This window comes from Martes martes, assembly GCF_963455335.1.
Source record: "Martes martes genome assembly, chromosome: 11".
NCBI classification, from domain to species: domain Eukaryota; kingdom Metazoa; phylum Chordata; class Mammalia; order Carnivora; family Mustelidae; genus Martes; species Martes martes.
The window spans coordinates 57,983,190-58,009,523 of NC_137899.1; the positions used below are offsets into that span (position 1 = coordinate 57,983,190).

The window sequence follows — 26,334 nt, forward strand, 5'->3', positions numbered from 1 at the left end:
GCTTTTGTGAATCCTGACCATAACCCAGATACAAAGAGATTCAAAATGGAAGTTAAAAAACTGATGGCACTGAACTGGTCAAGCAGTGCTCCAAACAAACACAGAAATAGATAAAATAAAGGTAGAGTAAACGCAATTATCTGTGTGAATGAAAACAGATTTTTTTGGTAAAGGTTTATTTATTTGAGAGGCAGGTAGGGGCAGAGGGACAGGGAGAGAGAATTTCAAGCAGACTCCACACTGAGCATGGAGCCCGATGTGGGGCTCGATCTCATGACCCCGAGATCATGACCTGAGCTGAAACCAAGAGTCAGATGCTTAATCAACGGAGCCACCCAGACGCCCCCGAAGACATTTTTCAAAATACCTTTTCCATTTGGCTGTGAAGTATTAAAAATAACACCCCCTCCAAGACTGATGAACAGACCCTAACACGTATGCTCTTTAGAACTTGACATTACTTTCATATTTAACTTGATCTCAATAGGGCTTAAGAAGAAGGCAAAGAAAAAGATCTGAAGTCCAGGCAACTCCCAGAGGGAATGATTTTGCAGCCAACATTCAAATTCCTGTTGTAAAAGAGACAGGAGAAAGATGATCAACTGAAATTCACAGATAATCCCTCACTGTTTGTGTTGGTCAACATACAAACTGGTTTTGCACAGAAACATTGCCAAGGAGGTAGCCCCTCCAGGAAGAAACAAGAAAAAAGACAGGATTCTGTTAAAGTTTTAATTACAGAGACTCCTTGATCTTATCTTATCTGCCTTCAGGCAAAGGTGTTAATAAACAGTGAAATTTGCAGAAAGCAGGTAGCAACAAGGAAAACAAGCAAGAGATTGGAATAATCAAACTTGCAGGTGAATTTTTTTCTTAAACCTGGGAAATAATTCTTCGCTCATGTAATAATAAAAAACAAAAAACTGGTCTCCCCTTACAGAAGGAAGGATTAGAATTAACTACTAATGATCTGAGCTAGAAATAGCATCAAGGGAAAAAGATCAGATGTTACCTCCCTTCGCCCGATAGCAAAGCAGATTTATTAAAGGAATCTATGCTGACCATTCAGCCAAAACCAATCATAAATTGTTGAACACTGACATGGTTAAACAGGTTCAAAGAAAGGATCACCATCATCTAGCCATGACTAGCTGAAATTGGCCTTGCAATTAGCATTAACAGCAAGAAGAGTGTTTGCTGAAGGCTTAACAAGGGCTAGCAGTCAAGTCCGGACATTAATCAAGGAATCACTAGGAGGTCTCTCTAAAAGAACTCACAAGCCCACAAAATAAATGAGTAGCTTGGGAAGGGACTAAATAAACAAATGAATAAAGAGCATAAGAGCTGAGCATTTACTTATCCATCAGGCATTTACCCCAGTGTTCACAACACTATAAAGAATGGATATCCATTATTCTTGTTTGTCCAGCCAATTCATCTCTCTGGTAGCAACACCTCAAACTTCCTGAGGAACCATCCCTTGCCCTGTCCACAGGAAACACCAGACCCACACCTGGCCAGTGACAGCCCTGATAACTCTGGCCCCAGTTACTGGTTCAGAATTAGGAGCATGAGTCAAGGCAGGGACAACCAGAGGCAATAAGCATCTCCAGACGCTTGGCTTGTAGGAAATAAGCCAATACCTGCCAAGAGGCACTCAGATGGAGAAAGCCTGCCTGAGAATGAGGCCAGATAAAAACAGGGTAGGAGATGGCAAGAAACAGGGTCCCGATGACATGATTTGAGCCCCTAGATCCAGCCATGTCTGAAGCTAGCCTTACTCATGGACTTTTCAGCAACATACGCCACCAAATTTTCTCCTTTTTTTTTTATTTATTTATTTAGAGGTCACAAGTGGAGGTAGGGGTAGAGGGAAAGGGAAAGAGAGGGTCTCAAGCAGACTCTGTGATGAGTGCAGACCCCCACACAGGGCCCAATCTCACAACCCTGAAATCATGATCTGAGCTGAAATCAAGTCAGACACTTACCCAACTGAGCCAACCAGGTACCCTGCAAATTTTCTTTTAAATTGTCTTTAAGCTTGATAGGTTTCTCTTCCTTACAAATAAAATGCCCTAATGTATCACTACTGCCCTAGTCCCTTAAACCTCTTTATAGGAATAATTTTTCAGCCAGAGCACACACCCTCAATCATTAATTTTTTTTCCAAAATATCTTCTGAAATTAAAGATTCTGAGAAATGGATATGAAATAAGTTTGTCATTTATTATTCCAAGAGACTTAGGAGCCTTTTGATGACTGGATTATTTCCTCCAAGGAAAATAAGCTTTGTGGTGTAATTGATTATTCACACCAGACCCTAATAACAGGCTGCTTGGGTCTTCAGTACACCAAAACCCTTTTTGTTCAGCTCTTTGTGCATCCCAGGAGTTCAAAGCATGAAGTGAACTTTGAAGGTTTTGCTGCTTGAATTCCATTCCGTTTGCCTCCCCCATTGAAAGGGGAGAATTCAAATGAAGAGTGCCTGGGTCTGAGGAGCCTCCCCTCTGTCCCCACTTTTCCACAAAACAGACCAGTCATGGAGAACCGCAGTAGTGAAGTGCTGACAGCAGTGGTCACATTCTGTGGGTTCGTTAAGTCGTTCACATTACACAACTCCACTCTGACTGGAAAGCACACACTTGCCGGGGCAGTCTCCCTAGGGAATGTGGCCAGGACGCTCTCATACGTATCCTGGGCAGACAGCAGTATATCAAGTTGAGTTCACATCTGACTGCCGACGCACAGGCACATGGATGAGGTGGGAGAATGCTGACCCAGGTTCCGAATGGCAGAAGTTGCCAACAGAAAATGATAGAAAAGGCCCCGGGCCTAGAAATCTAGAGGACCTAGAGCTGGTCCTGGCACCAGCTTTGCTACCAACTACTCATGACCTTGGGTGAGCCATCTCACCTTTTAAGATGCTGATGTCCTCATTTTTAACACATGATAGGCAGAAATGGGTCTGTGTTTTCACTGTGGGTAGTGACTTAGGTAGCAGATGATAAAATCAATTTAGTGGATCAGGACCAACATTAAAAACACTATTCTAGAGGCACCTGGGTGGCTCAGTGGGTTAAGCCTCTGCCTTCAGCTCAGGTCATGATCTCAGGGTCCTGGGATCAAGCCCCGAGTTGGGCTCTCTGCTTGGCAGGGAGCCTGCTTCCCCCTCTCTCTCAACCTACCTCTCTGCCTACTTGTGATATCTGTCAAACAAATAAATAAAATCTCAAAAAAAAAAAAAAAAACCACTGTTCTAGGGCTGACACAGGAATTATATATGATGAATCTAGAGCAACTTGTAGCTCCAGAAAGTAAGAACATCCTAAAAAAAATCGACAATGATGGGCTTAGGTCAAAAGAACAGAGGAACCAACTGGAAGTGCACCTACCAGCCAAAACCGGTACAATTACAGCGACAAAATAAAGCACTACTGGGTCATAACCCAAAACATAAAATAAACATCCATGAACCCACAGATATAAATATTAACTGAATAAATCAATAAATGAGGGATAGAGAAACCCAACATGCAGAAAACAACAAATAATGTATGTAGCTACTTCAACCTCAAGGAGGTGAATGCAACCCCCCACTCCTTAGTTGTGGCCTGCACAAGTGGGTTGGGGAAAGAATAATTTCATAGTGGAGACACCTGACAAACAGCACCTCAAGTGGCTGACCAAGGTCACATGGAGAGTGATAAATCATGGTGGCAGTACGTACCCTCAGTCTGGTGTGAGGAGAATGGCACTTCATCTCTGTTATCTTTCTCCCCCAAACCCATAACCCTAGTCTAGTCATGAGAAAAACACCAGACGAATCCGAACTGAGGGCCATTCTACAAAATGGCCGACCAGCCTGTCTCGAAATTGTCAAGGTCATCGAAAACAAGGGATCCTGAAATAGCAAAAATGCATTAGGTAAAAACCAAGGAAATCGGGATGAAGTAGAGACTTTGGTTAATAATAATGTATTAGTGTTGGTTCATTAACTGAGACAAATGGACCTTCCTTGTGTAAGATAGTTAACTATAGGGGAAACTGATTGTGAGGCATAGGGAACTCTAGTATCTAGGATCTAGGATCTAGGATCCAGTATTTTCCGGGAAATCTAAAACTGTTCTAAAATGAAAAGCTATTTTGGAGTCGGGAGGGTGATTAAAACAAAGTCTGAGCATTCTCAGAGCAGCTCATCTCTAAGCTTTTCGCCAGCGATAAAGGCTAGTGAAACTAGCAGGACGAGGACAGCTACAGTGAGAAAATCTAGACACAATCTCAGCTCTGCAATTTGCCCCTCAGGTAAGTCACTCACCTTACCCAAGGTCCGCAGTCAGATTTTCCCCAACTACGCAACAAGGTTAATACCTTTCCTGCCTACCTCACAGTGTTATTTTGTTGTGAGAAGCAAAGTAGATCAATATGATTTAGAAATGTGGAAATACCCTACAAATTATGATGGTTATGATAACATAACCATGATGATAACCAGAATTCTCTGGTCCTTTCCCAAGTCAGAGCAGACTCTGGGCTGTCAAGACTCAGTCTTCTGCCTACTGAACCAATGTCTGGATTTTCAAAGGGGTCCCCAGGCCAGCAACATCAGCATCACCTGAGAACCTGTTAGAAACGCAGAATCTCGGGCCCCACCACACATCCACTACATCAGAAACTCTAGGGCCCGGGGGTCAGCAAGCTCTGTTTGACCAGGCCCTGAAGATCATTCTGGAGCTGCTGGAGCTTGGAACCATCGCCCCAGAGAAAATGACAGATCTCGGGGATAACTGTGAGTCCCAATCAAATGGGCCACATTCCTCCAGCTGGCTTCCTTCCCCATTAGCAACCCCGTGGCTCCATCTTCTCCAGAGTCCCCTTCACCTCTACTGACTCTTGGCCAATTCTCCCACAACTCCTCTGACAGAGTGGAGGAGACATAGTACTAGCCGCAGGAAGGTGCGCAAGGCCGTGATACGCTAAGCAGCCGTGTGAGCTAAGTAGCTAGAGCAAGACACAAGAACATGGCTTTATTTGGCCCCACTGTCAAGTTCTTCACAATGAGGGAAATCAGGGCACCCCTCAGGACCATTCCACCAAACAGTTTACCAATATCCCGATTCCAACATTCTGTCCTTCTGGTCCCAGGCCTTAGTCAGACAAGGTGTCTTAATCTGTGCATCAGAAAAGGCAGACACCCATCCACGTTTATCTGCAAACACCTGTGAAAATAAAACCTTGGGATGCCAGAGAACCAAAGAGATTTCCAGGCCCTTAAACCAGGAACAAATGGTGCAGCACTGAAAGTAACAAACCGACCAGAATGCTACTAGAAAAACAGGAATTGCGAGTCAGGAGTACAGCTCCTTAGCAGGTCTGCACCAAGAAGCCCACGCAATCCTTTCTCTGAACCATGTTTAGGCCACAGCTACCACCCCTTTCCTTTTTGACTCAATACTGGCATTATTCCTAAGGATATACATACAGTAAACATCAGACAGGATGGGGCTAGAAAAATATGGAGTGAAACACCTAATTAGGGCAAACCGTACGCTGTCTGTGTACATGTACATTGACAAGGTAAAAAAAAATTGCCGACACAGAGTCTCTCTGAAGAAAAGAGGCACGGCTTGCTTGGGTCTTGAGACAGGAAGACGATGTCTCAGCACAACTCATAAATATAACATTGGCGTAAAAATATATGCCGGCCAATAATCCTTCTCTTCATTCACCTCCACTTTCCTTATTGCCCATCAACAGCCTCCTGGAATATAGAGGCTGTAGCCCATAATTTACTGACAGATGAAAGAAAAAAGATAAACGATATGCCATCACATAGGCAAACTGACCGAGAGTCAGAAAACCGACTAAGAGCGAGCTGGTACTAGCCCCACACTTCCGGTCTGCAGGGACCCCAAACACCTGTCCTTAGAGCCACCAACGTGATCCAGCTTGAAGTTATAGCAAGAGAGCATTTACATTGATGAAAGTATATTCCAATTTTTACAACATTCTGTGGCTCCCAGCTGCAGAGGCCGGGGTACTGCCCTGCCCTCAAGCTCCCCGGAATCGCTACCCTCCAGCTACATCAGACAGCACCTCTTCCAGCCCTTGCTCAACATCCCCTTGGCCTAAAATGTCTTGATCTTTACAATCTTACCACATTTCAAGGTCCTGCTCTGTTCACATCCCCCCTGCCCCAGAAGCTCTCTCCTGGTTTACTCTTTGGAATTACTCACCTGCGTTCACTGGCAATCCGGGAAGTAACATTCCCACTGCCACCACCACTGAGTGGCTACAAGAAGGAAATTAAGTGTTCTTTCAAAAAGTACTGAGAAGACTGCCTCACTTTTTGTAGATGATCCATTAAAGGAAGCTACTACTATTATCAGCATATGGTCCTCCCATCTTAAGACAAGTTGCCCTTCCCCGACCTACCTCTTAGCTGGCCTTCCACAAGGGACCATATGCATCTATCCCCCCACCTTCTCTCTGGAGACCCACCCAAAAGATTGTACAGGTTGGGCCTCCCTTGGAAACCTCAACTGCCACAATTTCACCTGGACTGGCTGACTTACAGAGGTGATTACCAGCCTCGCCCTCTCCTCTTGAGTTACCCGCTGGACATTTCCAGTGATGCCAGCCAGACACTTCAAGCTTAGCACATTCAAACCCAAAAGCTTTCCTTTTCCCTAAAATCTATTCAATCTTCCTATTTTACCTTAGAGCATTCATGGCACCTTAAATAACACTGTCACATATGCCTGAAACTCTAAAGTTCCTTTATGTGTTTGCTTTAATATTTACCCCACAATAATATACTGATGTGGAACAAAACTCAAGAGGTACAGTTTCAATCCTGAGTGCACCTGTCCTTTTCCCACCGCTCTCCCTTTCTTGGGGAATCTGACGTTACCAACCTCTTGTGGACCCTTCAAAAGATACTTTATATTTATGATCCGCAGTGGGTACCAGTAAATGTTTATCAACCAGTTCTCTGGAAAAACAAAAACAAAAACAAAAGCCCTGATTTGTTGCCTATTGTCTTAAAAGTTTCAATCCATGTGGAATTTATTTTTCTGGAAAGTATGATGTAAGGCTCCAACTTTCATACCTGTTGGTACCAAGGCCAGTTATTATCTCCCACAGAGTCATCTTTGCCTTCTCCCTCAAATCCCCCACACCCCCTGCCCCTACCCAGATCGCTAGAGTACCTAGGGGCTGTCATTCTAACCTTCCAATATTTCTGAGTTGTCTTTCTCCTTTCTTCTCCATTGTCACCACCCCAGGTCAGGCTCACCGTGCTTGTGTTCTGAACCTTGGACCTTCTCCACCAGCACTAGGATACTTCCTCTAAGATGGCTTCCACCATGTCCCCTCTGTATTCACTGTCTACAGAATAAAGTCCAAACCCTCCTGGGGATTCAGGATCCACTCCAGCTCTGCCCCAACCTACCTCTCTGTTCTCATATCCTTTCACTTTCCCCATTTAAAACCATTTTTATCACCACTTTGGAAGTTTCCTCATTCCTCAAAATGCTACGGCCCTGACTCACCCTGCATTCTCTGTAGGATGTGCTTTCTACCTAGCCCTCTATTCCCGTCCTTCACCCTATGCATCCTTTGAGGCTTGGCTCAAATGCCCACTTCTCTGCAAAAGCGCCTCCATGCTCCTCCAACTGGGTAATACCTTGTTCCCAGCCAGCACCCACCCCTTCTTGTCTCTCACAATTGTGCCTTTATATCTGCCTCCTGGAATGACTGTCCGCTGAGAGCAGCGCTGTGACCAATTTTTTCATGCTCCCTGCTTCTAGGTAGCCCCTTATAAGCAATACATTGTTTTTAATGAAATGAAAATGACTTTGTGTGCATCAGAATCACCCGAAGGGCTTACAAAAATTCAGACTGCTGGGCCCACTGGTAAAGAATGAGAAGATTCAGCAGGTCGGAGGGGAGGCCCAAGAATCTGCATTTCTAACGAGTTCCCAGGGAATGCTGACCCAGCAAATCCTGGAACCCACTTTGAACACCACTGCCTCAGACCATACCTCAAACTTCAAACTGAAGGCCTTCAGAAACATAGGTCCAAAAATCTCTTGGGGGAGGAAACCTTCTTAAGCCAGTATCATTTAGATATAGGTAGATCTCAACCTGTCCTCCCAGTTGGGCCTAAAAAGGTGGTGAATGGCCCACGGCCACAGAGGCAGACACTGCCGGGATGGCACCCATCTGCTGATTCTCTGGCTCCCGGTCCAGTGCTCTCCCCACACCGAGGGGCCCTCTGGTCAAGGGCCTGGCAGGAGAAGCAGAACGATCCGATTGCATGCTGGTTCGCTTTCTCCCTCTGTGACTGTCAGTAAACTACCTAAGCCCCTCCAGGCCTACGACAACCAGGGGTTCTCTGAGAGGAAGAGGAAGTCAAAGTCAAGGAAGTCAAACCAACTTGGCAAATGAAACCCCCAAAAAATATCTTGGAAAAACACCAGTGTAATGAGCACACTAGGAAGTCACACACATGAGTTGTCTTTCTAAAGCCAGCTTTATTTAGTCATAACGCAAAGTTAATCCTAATTCTAAAGCAAGTTCAGGATTCCAAACTCAGTGACATTTCACCATGTGATTAAACTTGGCTTCTTACATAGCACACAGAGCAGAACATAAGATAGGCCACACAACAAACAGGTAACAGAGGGGTGTAGGAAGTTAAGAAAGCAAACATGCAGTCAGTCTGTGGGCACGCAGTTGAGATAAGGACTGGCTCTGGTCTGGTCTGGGTCAGCTCTCGGCAGTTACTGCTTCTTATGTTCAAGCAGGAAGGATCCATTCTGCTGAGATCAATCTGGCAAGCCTTATTGGCAGTTGCCTTTTTTACATGATCAGACATAGAGGGGTCAGGTCTGGAGAGTCTGACAGTTTGATGTCCCCCACTTTTTTAAAGACTTTATTTATTACAGAGGGGGGACATAAGCAGGGGGAGTAGCAGACAGAGGGAGAAGGAGAAGCAGGCTCCCTCTGAGCAGAGACCAGATGTAGGGTTCGATTCCAGGGCCCTAAGCTGAAGGCAGATGCTTAACCACTTAACCGACTGAGCTACCCAGGCGTCCCAATCCTCCCCTTTTCATGGGATTTAATGGGTCTCTGCCCCAGCAGACCTCCTCTGGTTCAGTTCCTTATCAGTTCCAGGGAGTCAGCTGACATGGGTAGCGGAGGTATCTTCTAGCTGCAGTACTTTTAAGTGCTTGCCTCATTGATGACACATTCTCCTTGACATGAGAGTCTCCATTTCGCTCGCCACAACCAGCTTAAGGAATTAGGAGGAGCTGAGAGGCAAGCCCTGGCACAGCTGCACAGGAATGGAAGCCAGACCACAACCATGTGGCACAGACAGGCATGGTCTAGTCAGGACACACCCTCAGCAGCAGAATCTCCACGGCCCTTGGCATTGGACCCAGAGTCCAGCCTGGCTCGCAGGGCCTCCCAGGGCCCAAGAGAATGGAGCCCTTGTTCTGGTCTCAGCAAACCAGATGCAAAGAAGTGATTCCTCAAACGGAAATCAGGAAGGGTGAGTGGGTGCTGGACAACCAAAGAACCAGTAATGGCTCCCCAGCTTCAGTTTGGTCACTGGCAAACTGAGATGATGACAGCCACCTCCCAAGTTATCCAAAGATCTAAGGGGTCTGTGGCACCCAGCAAGGGCTTCTGTTACAAGTTGCAACTGCTGTTTCCATTACTTGGTAATTATCATCACTGCCTTTCAAGGCGGCATGGCTCCCCATTCCCTAAGGACGCCAACAGGCTCCAAAGGACACCTTAGTTAATTCCATACATGTTAGAATTCTGCTTGAAGCAGCTCTGAACCCATGAGAAAAACCCAAGTGGGTCTTCCCTATATTCTTGGAGGCCTTCAAATATCCCAGACTCACAGTATCTCAGCTGGTAGACAATGAGCTACTTTGGAATTAGAACCAGCGACTGATTTTCAGCTACTTTCGTGGCTATGCTAGAGCACAGGTTGTTTTATCTCGTTCAATTTCTGTTACAAAGGCGGTAAAAACTCAACTTCGGATTCAATTCCCAGTAGCAAATAAACCTGTGTAGCATCATAGAAAGCAATTCAAAAGTTCAAAAGAAACACCAAATCCCTCTTCCCACTCAGTTCCACCTGGCCTCCCTGCCCGCAAGCAGCAAAAAGACACAAATAGGGCAGGGTTTTGCTTCGGTCATCCTCTGAGGATTCCCAGCCCCGTTCTCTTTCTCCTCCTTCATTAGACAATCAGCAGCCTGAATCATGACCTACAGAAAAATGGAACTTTTCTCCCCAGAGTCCCAATTAAAATCCAGACTCGGTTCCCTTTGAGCCGCAAAGCCCCACTGTAACTAACAAATTCTCTGTGACTGTGTAATATCTCCCTCCCCTATCTAAACTGTAAGCTTCTTAAAGGGAGGTTCCACATCTGCCTATTAATTACCATATCCCCAGTACACAGTCTGGCACCCAACACAGTGTGCACCCTCAATAAATACTTCTTATGTATAAGAGCAGAAATCCCACTCCCAAGTTTTCATTCCAGGGAGGCATTTACTTCAAGTTTAATAATATTTCTGAGATTTAAAAAATAATATTATGTAGCTTTTGCTTTGAAACATTTCAGATCACTGTCTACCACAAACAATTTGGGGAAGAAAAAATGTGTTTTATAGAAGTTAAACTATGAAGTTCTTATATTACAGTATTTGATATCAAGAAAGAAAACAAGTATGGGAATCTTCAATGGTACTACATTTTAATATGTAAGTGGAGAAATATTATATGGAGAAAAGTGTTTGACACAAAAATTTTTTTTAAGATTTTATTTATTCATTTGAGAGGGAAAGAGAGAGCACAATCAAGGGGAGAGGGAGAGGGAGAAGCAGACTCCCCTGATACAGGCTGACATGGGGCTCGAACCTAGGACCTGGAGATTGTGACCTAAGCAGAAGGCAGAAGCTTAACCATGTGAGCCACCAGATGCCCCTATGCATAGATTGTTTAAAAAATCATATTTTAACATGTTAACTGTAGAGAGTAAACAAAATAATAAATCTGATTTTATATGGACAGTTACAGATCCTTTGATGATCTCTTGGGCTGTTCGTGGCAATTTGATTCTGTTCTACTTACATTAAAGCTATTTTTCAATTCAGGTCCACTCTCTGTGAGGAAACACAGACATCCAGAAACTGACATAATGCTCCTCTAAAGAAATTTTATATGAAAGCAATGTGCTTCTCAGCCATAAATCCACTTATTATTATTTAAGCATCATACCCCACTCATATTCCAGGGGTCTTGGGGAGCCTAGAAACAATCACATTCTGACTCACAAACAAACAGATTTAGGCAGAGTGATTATAAATCAAGTCCAGAAAAATTCAATTTCAGGGTATAAACACTGTGAGTAAGAACAATGACATTACCATTGCATTTTCTCTATTTTTCCAAGATGAGGGAAATATTTCATCAACTTTAAAACAAAAGAACGAGATAAATCACTAAAGGAACAAGTCCCTCATGCTGCTCCTCCATTTATTGTCAAAGAGGTTTTAAAAGTCCACACAGGTGAAGCAAGCCCAGGAATGACACTGCAAGCCCACCTGCTATTAAGCTCCTACAAAGACTCATCTCCGAACAAATCAATATTTCTCAATCTTTTCCTATAGGAGGGGTCATTTATGAAAAATATTTTACTTCGGACTTCTAAAAAAAATCAAATGTCTTTGATTTTAACTTATTTTGAAAAATCTCAGATATATGTAAAAGTATACAGCACTTCCCAACACTGAAAGTCAGTGTCCCAACAGAAAGATAATATGTCCCATATATGTAATTTTAATTTTTAAGTAGCCAATTAAAAAAAGTAAAAGGAAACAGGGGAAATTGGTTTTAATTATATATCACTGTAGTATGTCCAAACTATCCTCATTTGAACATAAAAACAAAAACTGAGATGATTTTACGTTCTTTTTCATACTACCTCTTCGAAACTCCGCCTATATGTTACATTTGTCACACATCGCAATAAGGATTCGCTGTATTTCAAGTGCTCAGCAGCCACACATGGTCAATGGCCACCCTAGTCAACAGCAAACATAGAGAACAGTATTAAAAAACCCCATGAATTCATCACCCAGCTTCAGTCATCACTACTGGTTCCCTCTAAACTCCCTGCCCAACTGCAGATTATTCCGAAGCAAATGCATAAAAAATTGTAACATTTCATCCATGTTCAAATTTCCTTATCTTCTTTTTTAGCAGTTGTACAGTTGCTCAGATTGGGATCTAAACAATCAATCACGAGGATCGCTTTTTAATGACATTGTTTGAGGACACTGATGTAACAGGAGCTATACTTTTAGTAAAATGCTCCTTTCACTCACATGTTTCTTACACATCTATCTTGTGCCAAACACTGCTCTAGCCCCAAGACAGGACAATAAACAACACTCAAGGGACTTGTGGTTTAGTTCCTGACTGCACATTAGGACCACTCAAAGGAGGCTTTACTAAGCAAGACCAGTCCCATCAAAGGGCAAATGGATAAATAAAACATGGTATTACATACATCGAGGAGGTGGTAGGCAATAAAAAGAATGAAGTGCTGGGGTGCCTGGGTGGCTCAGTGGGTTAAGCCTCTGCCCTCAGGGTCCTGGGATCGAGCCCCACATTGGGTTCTCTGCTCAGCAGGGAGCCTGCTTCCTCCTCTCTCTCTAATTGTGATCTCTGTCAAATAAATTTAAAAAAAATATTAAAAAAAAAAAAAGAATGAAGTGCTGATTCAAGTTGTAACAGAGATGAACTCTGAATACAACACTTCCGTGCCAGAAGCTACACACAGAAACACCACGTACTGTATGATTCGAATTACATGAAATGTCCCGGATAGGCAAATCCACACAGACACAAAATAGGTTAGTGGTTACAGGGTGAGAGAGAAGACTACTAATGGGTGTGATTTCTTTTGGGGTGATGAAATGTTCTAAAATTAATTATGGTGATATTTACACAACTGTGAATATGCCAGAAATCATTGAATTGTATACTTTGAGTGGATGAACTGTATAAAATATGAATATCTCCATAAAGCTATTATTTAAAAATAAGTAACTAGGAACTAGAGGGTATTATGCTAAGCGAAATAAGTGAATCAGAGAAAATCGATTATCATATGATCTCACCGATAGGCAGAATTTAAGAAACAAGGCAGAGGATCATACGGGAAGAGAGGGAAAAATGAAACAAGATGAAACTAGAGACTCTTAGTCTCAGGAAACAAACTGAGAGTTGCTGGAAGGGTGTGGGGGAGGGGTGGATGGGGTGGCTGGGTGATGGACATTGGGGAGGGTATCTGCTATGGTTAGCGCTGTGAATTATGTAAGACTGATGAATCACAGACCTGTACTCCTAAAACAAATAATATATTATGTTAATAATAAAAAATAAAATAAAATAATAAAAATTTTAAAATTAAAAATAAGTTACTAGATGAAATATGTAACATTCACACAATGGAATACTATGCACCTATAATACAGAATGAGTAAACCCCTTTAAAACAAAACAAAACAACTCCATTGACCAACCCTCCTTACCCCAAGCCATTTGATCCAGAAGCTTTGGGAGTGGAGCCTAAGTAGGGACACTTTTTAAAAGATCCCCAAGTGATTCTAATGTAAACCAATAAGAGTCAGTGGTTTCAGGAAAGGTTCAGTCCAGTGGTCGACAGTTACAAAATGGGAGGCTAACTGCTCCCTATGAAATGGGTGGTGAAGAGTAGCCAGGAGGAGGTTCTCTGACTTCAACTTAGAGGCAACAGAGGAAGACTTCCTGCATGTGACATCCATGCTATAACATGGCAGACGAGTGGGAATTAGCCAGCTGGACATGGGCGAGGAAGAGATTTTAGAGAAGTCAGAAGTTTATGCAAAACTGGGAGACGACAGCACACTATGCATAGCCCTTGTGGATACAGGCAGGACCTGAAATATGTTCAGCTCAATATGGCTGGAAAACAGAGCAAAGTGATGAATGATGAACTGTGAACCAGAGCTGATTCATAGAGGATCGAGTAAATCAGGCTAAAAATGTGAAATGTTCATTTATCAATAAAATAGTGAACAAAATTTAGTTTAAATTCCATCATAGTTTTAATTCACTTTTTTTTTTAAGATTTTATTTATTTATTTGACAGACAGAGATTACAAGTAGGCAGAGAGGCAGGCAGAGAGGAGAGAGAGAGGAAGAAGCAGTCTCCCTGCTGAGTAGAGAGCCTGATGCGGGGCTCCATCCCAGGACCCTGAGATCATAACCTGAGCTGGAGGCAGAGGCTTTAACCCACTGAGCCACCCAGGTGCCCCTTAATTCACTTTTAATAACAGCATTAAAAGTGAATTAACAGGGACGCCTGGGTGGCTCAGGTCATGATCCCAGGGTCCTGGGATCGTGTCCCGCATCAGGCTCTCTGCTCAGCAGGGAGCCTGCTTCTCTCTCTGCCTCTGCCTGCTACTCTGCCTGCTTGTGCTCTCTCTCTCTGACAAATAAATAAATAAAAAAATTTTTAAAAAGTGAATTAACAGCATAAATAACATATATGAAAAAATAGTGCATAAGGACATTTATTCTACAGAACATGTTCGTTTTGTGAATGGGTCTGAGATTTCCTTGCAATATTTCCAAGGTGAAAACAACCAGAATGGGTACTTCCCATGGATTTTAATAACTAGGATTTCTTTTACTTCATCCCAAATTGATGAAAGCATTACAGTATCATGGATCAAAAAGCAGGAAACAAAAAGGGCTCCTGGGTGGCTCAGTTGGTTAAGTGTCTGCCTTCAGTGCAGGTCATGGTCCCAGAGTCCTGGGATCAAGTCCCACGTCAGGATCCCTGCTCAGCCGGGAGTTTGCTGCTCTCTCTGTGCCCCACCCTGCTTCTGCTTTCTCTCTCTTGGTCTCTCTCCCTCAAATAAATAAGATCTTTAAAAAAAAAAAAAGTAGGAAACAAATGCTACAATGGAATGACTTTTTTCACAGAATAGTCTAACAGAATATAGAACCAAATATAACTGTTTCATATTCTTTTTAATTGAGCACCTACTATGGATAGGATACCATGCTTAGTGGTCTGAGGGACAGAAATATGAGGAATGGATACCAGCCCTGCTTTCAAGGAATTTACAAGGGAGGCAATACATCTGAATAAGTAACAAGCCAAGAGGCACTGCAGTGGAGGAATTGGTTAACAATGGGGGGAGGGGGCGCCTGGGTGGCTCAGTGGGTTAAGGCCTCTGCGTTTGGCTCAGGTCATGATCCCAGGAGCCTGGGATCAAGTGCATCGGGCTCTCTGCTCACGAGGGAGCCTGCTTGCCCCCCTCTCTCTCTGCCTTCTTGTGATCTGTCATATAAATAAATAAAATCTTAAAAAAAAAAAAAAAAGAATGGGGGAGGAATGAAAGGAACAGAGTGCTAAAGAAAGAAATCCGCATACTCAAAGGTCAGAAACTGAACTGGGGACTCACACTTTTTTTTTTTTTTTTTTAATGCTGTAAGAGATTGAGTTCAAAGAGATTATTCTGGCAGAAGTGGCTTATGAGTTCAGCCTTGAAAGACTTGGGTTTTTCACAGTAAGAGACAGTGAAAGAGCTTTCTAGGCAACAGGAGTGTAGGCGCAAAGGCAAAATGCTCCATGCTGAAGAAAGTTCAGGCTGCCTGTGCAGAGGGTTGGGAATGAAGGGTGAAGGTGGGCACTGAGCCCAGGCTGCCAGATCCTGACTCTAGGCTAAGGGCTCCAGGTTCAAATGGGGACAGAAAGGACCTGGGGTTTCGGTCTCAGATCCATCTAGTCTTAGCTGTAAAGCAGCCACATCTGGAGTACAATTTTTCCTACCCTCACCTGGGTATAAAAATTGTGCCTACTCGGGGCACCTGGGTGGCTCAGTCAGTTATGTGTCTGCCTTCAGCTCAGGTCATGATCCCAGGGTCCTGGGATGGAGCCCCACATCAGGCTCCCTGGCAGTGGGGGAGGAGGGAGGTCTGCTCGTCCCTCTCCCTCTGGCCCTCCTCCCAACACATGCTTTCTTCCTCTCTCCCTCTCTCTCTCGTAAATAAATAAAATCTTTAAAAATGACAGTACCTAAAAAATAATCACAGTGCCTACTCTGGTGTTGCTCTGAGGATTAAAGGAATAACTCATCTACAGCACACAGGACAGTACGGCACAAGAAGTTTGGCAGTACTACAGTTATTTATTTCATTATTATTAACTATATAAGCCACTCAGGAACTTTGAACAACATAATGACAGCACTTAAAGAATTCACCTGACTGTAATGTACAGGAGAACCTGAGGGAGGAGCATCCACCTGTAAATAATGTTAGCACAGTGTGCAGAAGTCCCTAAGACCCCGTAGCAATCATGGTGCAGGGGCAACAGGAAAGGATCGATATGAAAGGTGCTGAGGAGGAGAGCGCCAAGAATTGGGGTACGCATGAACGTGGCCTGAACACTAGTGATTGGGAACTCAAGAGGGAATTTTCCAGAAGAGAGAGCTCAAAAGCTGATGAATAAGATGCAGACAGAAGCGAAATTCACAGGGAACTACAAACAACTCTCAATTATCCATGGAAGGCTCTTTCAGCTGAACAGCTTCCATCTTCCTTTGTACGCACACTCCCATTACTTCTGTGGGTATTCTAGGTTGGAGGGCTCCCCAACCCTCCCTGGAGTACTCCTGAAATGGAATTAACATTTTAAAAACATAGCACTTCCAAAAAGCACATTATAAATAAAACTGGATTATTCAGACCCTCATGTAAGGGAAAAACGTTATACTACCCCCCTAAAACTGGAATAGAAGTAGGGGGGAAAAAGGATCACAAATTCCTTTCCACCTCTATTTTGCCATTAGCCCTTTAGGTGGTAACCATGAAACTCTTATTTAACTTCTCCTTGCCCTCAGTTTCCTAAAAGAATACAAAGAGCTGAAATGTAGTTATTTTACTAAAAGGTTGCTGCAGAAGCATTTAGAATTAGCTGTGGTTTCTGATTCTCCTCAGTTCTACATATGGAAAAAGAACAACTAGCTGGCTTTCCAGAACTTTCCTTAAGAGGCATACAGCATTACTGCATTCAGAATTCATTTACCATAATGGGTAAAACCCAACCGATTTCTCTTTAGATTTAGGTGAAAGCTTCAATGTAAGTGAAATTATTTCCTTTCCTCCTTATTAAAAGTCCCCCATCCACCAAGCCCACAAACCATAAACTCAACCACAAAAATCAATGGCAGTAAGAGTCTCAACAATTCAGAAAACTATACAACTAGACACTTGATACTAGCAGCAGTTAAGTTTACAGCCCAACCTCACATGCTTTTAACGCATCATTGGACTCCATCGTTAACAACTAATTAAATCATGGGAGCAGGACAGATTTCCATATCGTGGAAAGAGCTAAAGATTCAGAGTCAGAAAGACTATTAAAAAAATCTAGCTCAGCAATTTACTATTGATGGGGCAAGTTCTTGAACCCAGGCTGCAGTTTCTTGATCTGAAAAACGGAGACAACCTCAAAACACTGCCTGTAAGATGGTGAAGACTGAATGAGATAATGCAACCTTTGGCAGCTTGCTAGTGTGTACCTACAATATAACTACTAGCTAGTATCGAAACTGTATCTCAATAATGATAAAGCACCAAATATTCTTTTGACTAAGCAATAGTTTTTATTATAAATAAGGTGAAACGTCTATTGGTTATAATAGTGAAAACCATATTTTACTTTCTTGGAAGTGGTCCAGCACAACAGAAAATGAACTTGAATTTTAGTTCTGTCAGGATAATCTTGGGGAAATTGGCTAACCTGCTAGAGCCTCAATTTCCCATCTGCTTAGAAATACCCAGCTACTAGGGGCACCTGGGTGGCTCAGATGGTTAAGCCACTGCCTTTGGCTCTGGTCATGATCCCAGAGTCTAGGGATCAAGTCCTGCATTAGGCTCCCTGCCCCATGGGAAGTCAGCTTCTCCTTCTGACCTTCTCCCCCTCATGCTCTCTCTCACCCTCAAATAAATAAAATCTTAAAAAAAAAAAAAATACCTAGCTAATAACAAGACTATGATAATGTTTAATGAGCTAATCTATATAAAGTTCTAGCACGTATCTATTTCTTAGTAAGTACTCAATCTATAGTAGTTACTGGTATTTGTTAATTTTCCCAATAGGGGGGAAAAAATGGATAAATAAGCATGAAAATCAAACCCAGGTATGAAGTCACCTTTCTTCATATTTTACAGAGAAGTTCTTATTCATTTATTTCATAATTTTTTCTTGCATATTTACTGTGTGTCAGAAACTGTTGTTGACTTGGGGGATGGAGTGATGAACAAGACACCTAAGGTGTTTGCTTTCCTGGAACTTCCATTCTAGTGGAGGAACGCAGACAGTAAACAGCCCAAGGAGATAATTTCTGAGAGAGAGGAGTGCTATGAGGAACACCAAAAAGGGTGAGTGCCAGCAAGCTGGGGGGGTGAGGGGGGGTGTTTGAAGTAGTCATTTAGCTAGGGTGCATTTCAGCCCAGGCCTGCCTGATTGGTGTCCCTTGGCCAGAAGGGGGAACCTCACCTTGTATGAGGCTTAGATATAGAGTGGGGATGATCAGAAGTCAGGCCTACATCTTTACCTGTGTTAGGATCTCTTTTGCAGCTGCAGCTTAAAATATTTATAAACGCCCAACCCAGTTCTCAAACTGTGAGGCTCAGTGCAATATCGGGGAGGGGGGTGATGGAGGGGGCTTCAGATGCACCTTAGCACAGTTCCCAGACACGCCAAAAGCAACAACTTCAGAGTTCCCTCAGCTCAGGGACCCGACTGAGACTGACGCTTTGTGAGACAGAGAAGGAAGAGTACAAGTGTGCACAAGGTGGCCGACAAGTTGCATTAACGAAGGGGGGAGGCTTGCCCCGGTAAGAAATAAATATCTGGACGATCTACCACAATGCCCTGCAGGGACTCCAGAGGCTGCAAATGTTTCCTAGGGCGCTGGGACGCCCAAGGGGCGGGTGCCCCCGGCGGGGAAAACCGGGAGTGGGGCAAGCCGAGCCAGGGGATGCAGGCGAGCCGGCGCCTGCAAGCACGCCCCATCCCGCGGATGTGGCAAAGCCTCGCGCTCGTCCCACTTTACACAGGTTTCCTGTGCCTCTCGCCCCGGCGCCGCGCCTCTCGGCTGCCCAGGACGACCTCTCCGCTCCCAACCCTCGGGCGCCCGGACTCAGCCTCCCGCGCTCGGCGTCTTCTCGCCGTCAGTCCCGGCCAAACCGTCCCCTTCAGAGCAGCACCCCGGTCCTACCTCCCCGGAGCCTGGCGCCGGCCGCGATAGCCATCTCCCCTGCTCGGGGCTGCCCCAGGAGCCGGTTCTTCCCTGGGCGACAGGAGACAGACCCTGGTCGCACGGCGACTGGTGGCGCCCCCACATCGCAGCCCTTGCGAGCGCGCACCGCCCCTGGCCTCCACCACCCCAGAACCATTCTGCCGGGCGTCCCGGCGCTCACCTGCACGCTCCGCCGCCAGGGACGCCGCCTAGTTCTCTGGCGTGCGGCTCCGGGCTTCGTCCACAGACCCGGGAGGAGGCAAAGCCCGCTTCTCCGGTCCCCCCGCAACGCGCAGCAGACAGTTCCCGTGCCAGCCGCAGGAGACCGAGGCGGGGACGGACACTCGTGGAAGGACAGCGGGGCCGGAGGCCGCGCCGCGTACTGGCCGCCTTGCGCTGGGGTCCCTCCTGCGCTGCCCTGCCTGGCTCCCTGGCGCTGCGGACGCGCGGCCAGTTCCCGGTACTTTGCCCAGAACTTCTCCGCGCGCCGCCAGTAGAGTAGCCCGAGGAGCTGCACGAGGGGCGGGGACGAGGAGGAGGAGCCTGTGCCCGCCCTGGGGGCGGAGCCACATGAGGGGGCGGGGAGAGCGGCTGAGTGACCACACTCTCACCAATGAGGAGTCGTCCCCGAGGAAGAAGGTGGAGCGACGCACTGGGAAGGAGCGAGCGGATTCCAGGACGCCGTCATGGCAGTTGGTACTCCGGTTTCCGGCAGATGGGAGGGTAGGAGGGAGAGGAGAGCTGCGGCAGCGTCGCAAAGGAGCTACTGGCAGGCTAGCGCGCAGCTCGCCTGCCGTAGGAGCTCAATAAATGTTCCTCGAGTGGCGTTGCCAGGCCCGGGCAAGAGGGAAGAGGAAGAGAACAGGGAGAAGTGAGGGCGGCGCGGGAGGTACTGGTCTAAGGAGACGGTTCCGGGGGACACGTGCGAACAGGCAAAGAGGACTCGACCTCTTGAGGAAGTCAGAGGCAAACGAGGGGAGGGGGACGTAGTGAAGAGAGGGTTGCAGGCATCGGATGGCGACGGACAGAATCGGCGCGGGACACCCGCCCAAGGCTGTGACCCTAACATCCAGAGGCAGTGGGTGCAGATTCGTGGCGGGGTGCCAGGAGAAGACTTAAGGGGAGTGTGGTCGTTTTGTTAGGCTGTTCGTGTGCAAGAGGGAAGGGAGAAAGAGCATCATAGTTAAAATTAAACTGCTGAAGCTCCTTGAGAGACAAGGAAATGCACCGGACTTCCCTGCTCACCCGCTCCTCCGCCTCCTTTTACCCTACCAAGAACGCTGCAGCTAATCACCTGGGGCTAGTTTGGAGACTGCGGATGTGTCGAGTGCCGCAGGTGGCTGGGTGGAAAGGAAATTAACCTTTACTCGGCGCCTACCGTGTGCATTTACTGAGCGCCTACTGTGTGCGCCTGGAACAGATGCGGGCTCCGCTTCAGTGATAATGGCACACCAGGTTCCTGCTCTCAAGGAGCTGAGGTTTTAAGGGGAAGCACCCCATAAACAAGAACATACACAAATATAAACAAACGAGTAAGTGCGATGATCTATGAGCACGGGGGTAATTGCTAGGTGGAGTTTTCATAAGTAGGCATTGGGAGTTTCGAAGTGCTCTGAGGGTCTCTTGGCGGAGGTAGCTTCTGTGCAGGTTCCTGAACCAGGGAAAGGAGCTACCACACCTCAGTCTCCGGAAAGGCGTTCCAAGCAAAGGAAATAGAATATGCAAGGTATTTAACCTCCCCAAAGACCCAGCTAACCTACCTGACCCAGCTGCCCAACGAGTGTGGTTCGCTGGGCTTGGTGCTCCACACAGAATAGAGGCTCCAAAATGTTAAATTCCAGCGCCGCGTATCACTTGTGGCACTGGAGGCATTTCCAGTCTCCCAGCTAGCCCCATATTGAGGTTTCTAAGTCTCCCGCCAGAGCCACACTATTCACATTTAATTCATCGCGTTCCATCTTCTGCTTTCTGGAACCATCCCTGTCGCGGAATGTCTGGGACTGTCAGTTTGGAACCTGGCAGGCGGCTAGCGAGGGCGGGAGGATCCGGACACGCTGCAGAATGAACTCACTGAAAGCTGCCCGCGTCGCACACACAGAGAAACTTAGTGGAGAAGATCTAAAATCTAATGACTCCAAAATTCTTCAGTCACCCCGCCCGCACCCGGGGAGCGCCAGCTGGACGAACATGCCTGGGAGGTGCCCGGACCACACAAAATGAATTCAAGGAAGCACCTTGCCCACGCCCAGCCCGGAGTGCCTGAACAGCTCAGACTTTGTTTGTCTAACCCTTCCATTTTTCGGTAATTCTTTCTCTAGCAGAGAAGCTCGCTCTTTCCTCTTCCTCCTCCAAGCTCTCTTTTCTTTCTTGTTTTCATTTCCACTCTCCACCTCCCACTCTTCACCCTGTTTCATTAGCATTGTTTGGTTTGTTGTGGGGTTGGTTGGTTTGTTTTTTCCTGCAGGAGACAAGCCTTTAATCCTAAAGGAAATTATTTGCATAGGATTTTATTGTTGAAACTAGCAAACCGTTCTTGGCTTTTTCTTCAATTTCTTCCAAATAACCAAGTGTGTCTATTTGTTTTTTCTATTTGTACTTGACACGGTTAATTTGATGGGATATGAGAGTTACTCATATTCATATTGTGCCTTGCCTCCAAGGAAAAAAGGAATTGTACTGTGCCTTTTCATAGTTTCATTTCCTCTTCTCCTAAATAAGCTCCCGGCTCACCAGCTCCCAAAAACAAGAGGAAAAAAAATTAAAGCTGAATCCCACGCAGAGCTGATTATTCTTGAAAAATCTCATTAATGTCCTAAATTAGCTTTCTCCTCAGAATTTTATTTTAAAGCAAGGACCCGAATGTCTACTCTGGTGGAGATCAATGGTTCTATAGTAGGAGTTTCTGAAGACCCTCTTTGAACTGTTGAATAAATACTTTTTCTCTTTGGAAACATACCCACCACGGTGGGAATTTTTCAGAGTTGGCTGAATGTTCTAAGCCTCTGAAATTCATAACTGGTAAGCAGATATCTCTCAAGTATACATATTTAGATGGTAAAGGAAGCTGATGGTAATAGTATGTCATGATGGGGAAGTCCAGAGGCCTCTAGAGTCAGACTACCTGGGTTCCTGTCCCTCCCATCATGACCACTTCCTGATTCTGAGAGCACCATTCTGTTTTCTCATTTTCTTCCTGTGAAGTGAAGGCATTGGATTAGATCAGCAGTGACATAGCTTGGCTTATTTGCTACTCCCCTCCCTGCCTCATGCCAGACATCACTATTAAGTCAAGACTATCTTTCCTACTGAGTCCAAATAAAGCCTCAGAATCCTTCTCAACACAGTGCTTTAGGAAGCTATTACTGGGGACGCCTGGGGTGGCTCAGCCGGTTAGGCCTCCACCTTCAGCTCAGGTCATGATCCTAGAGTCCTGGAATGGACCCCCACATCAGGCTCCCTGCTCAGCGGGGAGCCTGCTTCTCCCTCTGCCTGCAACTCCCACTGCTTGTGCTCCTTCCCTCTCTCTGTCTAATAAATAAATAAGATCTTTTTTTTTTTTTTTTTTAAAGGAAGCTGTTACTGATAGATCGGTATCCACATGTAGGTGATACAGAATTACTATGCTGGGGCTATATGAACTTCAAACCATCTTAAGATAAAGATCTTAAATCATCATATGAGTCGAGCTTCATTGTTCTAGAATGGTGACTACAAGACAAATGTGATGAGAAGGAACTATAGTTCATCACCTCATCAATCCCTCTTATGAGGGAGGAGGACAGAGTTTGTTCTAGCATCTTGTCTGTAATCATATAGCCTCTGGGTAATTAGAGGTAGGTCTCCTACCTTCTTAAAGTGTCCTCTTTCTGCCACTGTCACTGTGAATGGGAGGTGGAGGAAACCCTTGTCTGAAGCACTGATAAAACCTTCCCCATCCTGTACCCATTTTTCTTTCTCCTTAATCTGGAATATGAATCAAAGTATTTAGTCACATAGGAACACCTTGTCAGCATTCATTCACAGAAGTATTAGTCCTCATGGCTAAGGACTGCACAAGAACTCACCAATTCCTCTATTAAATATAGATTGACAGGCTCCTTTGTAAAAGAATCCATTCTTAGCAGGCACTCTAAGAGATCGAAAGATGAATCAGTGGGTGTCCCTGCCCTCAATGCTTTTACAGTTTCATATATTGGGCAGATCAGAAATGGATATAAATAACTCCAATACAAGGTTAAAAAATAGAAAATGTCCCAGCAGTGTCTAAGTGGCTCAGTCAGTTAAGCGGCTGCTCCCTCTGCTTGTGTGCTCTTTCTCTCTCTCTATCAAATAAATAAAATCTTAAAAAAAAAAAAAGAAAAAGAAAAACCTTTAAAAAAAGAAAGAAAGAAAGAAAAAATGTCCTGAGAGAGGTACCAAAAATGTATTTAGAGAGGGGTGAAATTATTTTGGGAATTGGAAAGTAAAGAGTCACTTCCTGCATGTCTTTGTCAACATTTTTAACTTTCGGGTCAAAAATTCTTTTTTCTTTCTTTTTTTTTTTTTCAGATCAAAAATTCTTATTTATCGCCATCAACTTATCCTTGTAGCGGGAGTTGCAACACTGTTAGGCTTCCTGGTTTAGACACAGTTCTTTACTCAGATACTATCAGTGCAACTAAAGGTCACAGATCATTCTCACTCTCCTAGCATTCTTCATCAGGTGTTGAAAATTTCTGGGATGTTCTAGAGGAAGACAGCTCATCTTTAATGACAACAGTCTAGCTTTCTCTCAAGCATTTGACAGCACCAGTCTTTTAACACAATATGCTGTGGGAGTACGGGCCATTTGTAAGAAAGCAACATAAAAGGAGTGAAGGGACACTAATGTCCTACATGATGAACCATGAAACAATACTTCCTTCAGGATGAAACTACCTCGGAAGTCAGGCTGAGGGACACCTTGGTGGTTCAGTCAGGTGAGCGTCTGCCTTCAGCTCAGGTCATGATCTCGGGGTCCTGGGATCAAGTCCCACATCAGGCTCCTCACTCAGTAGGGAGCCTGCTTCTCCCTCTGCCTTCTGCTCCCCCTGTTTGTGCTCTCTCTCTCTATAGTAAATAAATCTTTAAACAAAGAAAAAAGTCAGGCTGAACATTCTATTATCCTTTAGGGACTCTCTTTATAGCACACAGACACCCTATAGTATTCTTTATGGTAAATATTAAGTATAATAATTACAGCCCACATGTATGAAGCATTTAGGTAGCAGCCATTGCTAAGATTTTTGTCACTACTGCCACCATCAGGAGGCTGCCTGTCAAACCAGAAAGACTTGGCAGGACTGCCAGAACCACACCCCTCCCTCCACAAGCCACAGCAGCAAAACATATGCCTCAAATCCTGCTTCTCGAACTCTGTTACGTTTCCCAGTTCATGCCTTGCGTGAACGAATCCGATTGGTACATTCCAAATCACGTTCACTAATCTAGCGCAAGGAGGGCTGGGAAATGTGATTTTCAGCTCTTCAGCCTTGACAGAAAGGCACATTAGGAGGAGGTTGGGTTAGAATTTGAGTGAGCCAAGCCACGGCACCCACCCTGCCTTTTCCTTCAAAGCTCCAACAAATGTATTGGCAGAAAAAAAGCTTCATATATTACATCCTCTTTGATGTGTTTCTCTAGTTATGGAGTAAACCAGAAGGCCTCGTCCTTCACCAATCCCCCTAAATTCCCATTTCAGTCTCCACCAGCAACAGCACTGTCGTCTAAACCACCATCATCTCTTGCCCATATTTAATTGGATGCTCATTTTATATTCCATTCTGGATTATAAACACTTTTTCTTATTCTTCTTGAATGTCTTCCCTTCACATAGCACAGTATTCCTCACACAAAAGATGTTTTATCACTTGTTCATTGAACAAACACATAAACATTTTCCCCAAAACTACAATCTAAATTTATTTAGCAAGGTAGTGAAAGTATGTTCTTTTTGTCTGCTAGAATACTTTGGCTTCAAGTAAGAGAAAATCAATTAAAAATCACTTTAAAAAGGAGACGTATTATCTCACATAACAGGAAGTTCAGCAGACCTAGTGACTTCCCTCTTGGTTCATTCAGTAGTTCAAGCATGTCAGCAATAGACTCAGGTTCTGTCTGTCTTCTCTGCCAAGTTCACCAATGAGGGCTTCCTCCTCAGACTGGATGTGAGGCAGATACAGCAGTTACTAACATCATGTTCAGAGGCAGGAAAGAATATACCTTCCTTGAGTCACATTCTGCAAGTAAAGAAATCTCTCCCGCAAGTCCCCCAGCCTGGTGGTCTTTGTGTTTCATTGGCCAGAATTGGGGCACATGTCCATTCACACTTAAAGCAGTTACCAGCCAACGGTCAGCCATGATCGACTGAGACCACAGGTTCATACCAGAAAAATGAAATGAAACAAAAAGCTGGAGTTCAATTATTAGCTAATAGTGTAGACTGTGTTACCTTTCACCATTATCTGCTATCCTTCACCAAGAGAGAATTATACTTCCCTTCCTCCCACCCACAACCCCATCCGTACCACCCACCGAAGTCGTTCTTGGTCATGTGGCCTACTTGGGCCAATAAAATGACAGTGGAAGCTTTAAGAGCCAGTCCTTGCTTTGCTTTGCTAATATCCTCTCTACCACATGCACCAGCACTATTGCTGTCAGAGACGGCTCCCTCTGCCTGCCTCCCAGGGGTGAGGAAGATAATGATGTGGGAGTATGGACCCAACTGAGCTGAAGTGTGAAATATAAACATTTGAGGTTGGATCATTGAGATTTTGGAATTGTTACTGTAGCATATCTTAACCCATTCCTACTGTTACAGCAGAAAAAAATGAGAAGTAGATGTGGAGAAAGCAGCCCAGAGCGTTGCTGTATCTCCTTTCATTCCGAAGGAAAAGGAAAACCTGTCTGAACATAGAAGTGACA

The 26,334-nt window shown here is 44.8% G+C and overlaps 1 protein-coding gene across 1 annotated transcript in view; it reads right to left on the bottom strand.

Annotated features, from left to right (window-relative positions):
- Nucleotides 1–19,907, bottom strand: part of OSBPL3 (oxysterol binding protein like 3) — a 177,123-nt gene extending 157,216 nt beyond the window's left edge. The window contains exon 1 of the mRNA XM_080818509.1: nucleotides 19,574–19,907. The gene's annotated coding sequence lies outside the window, so the exon portion shown is untranslated. The remainder of the gene's footprint in view (nucleotides 1–19,573) is intronic.
- Nucleotides 19,908–26,334: the final 6,427 nt, after the last annotated feature.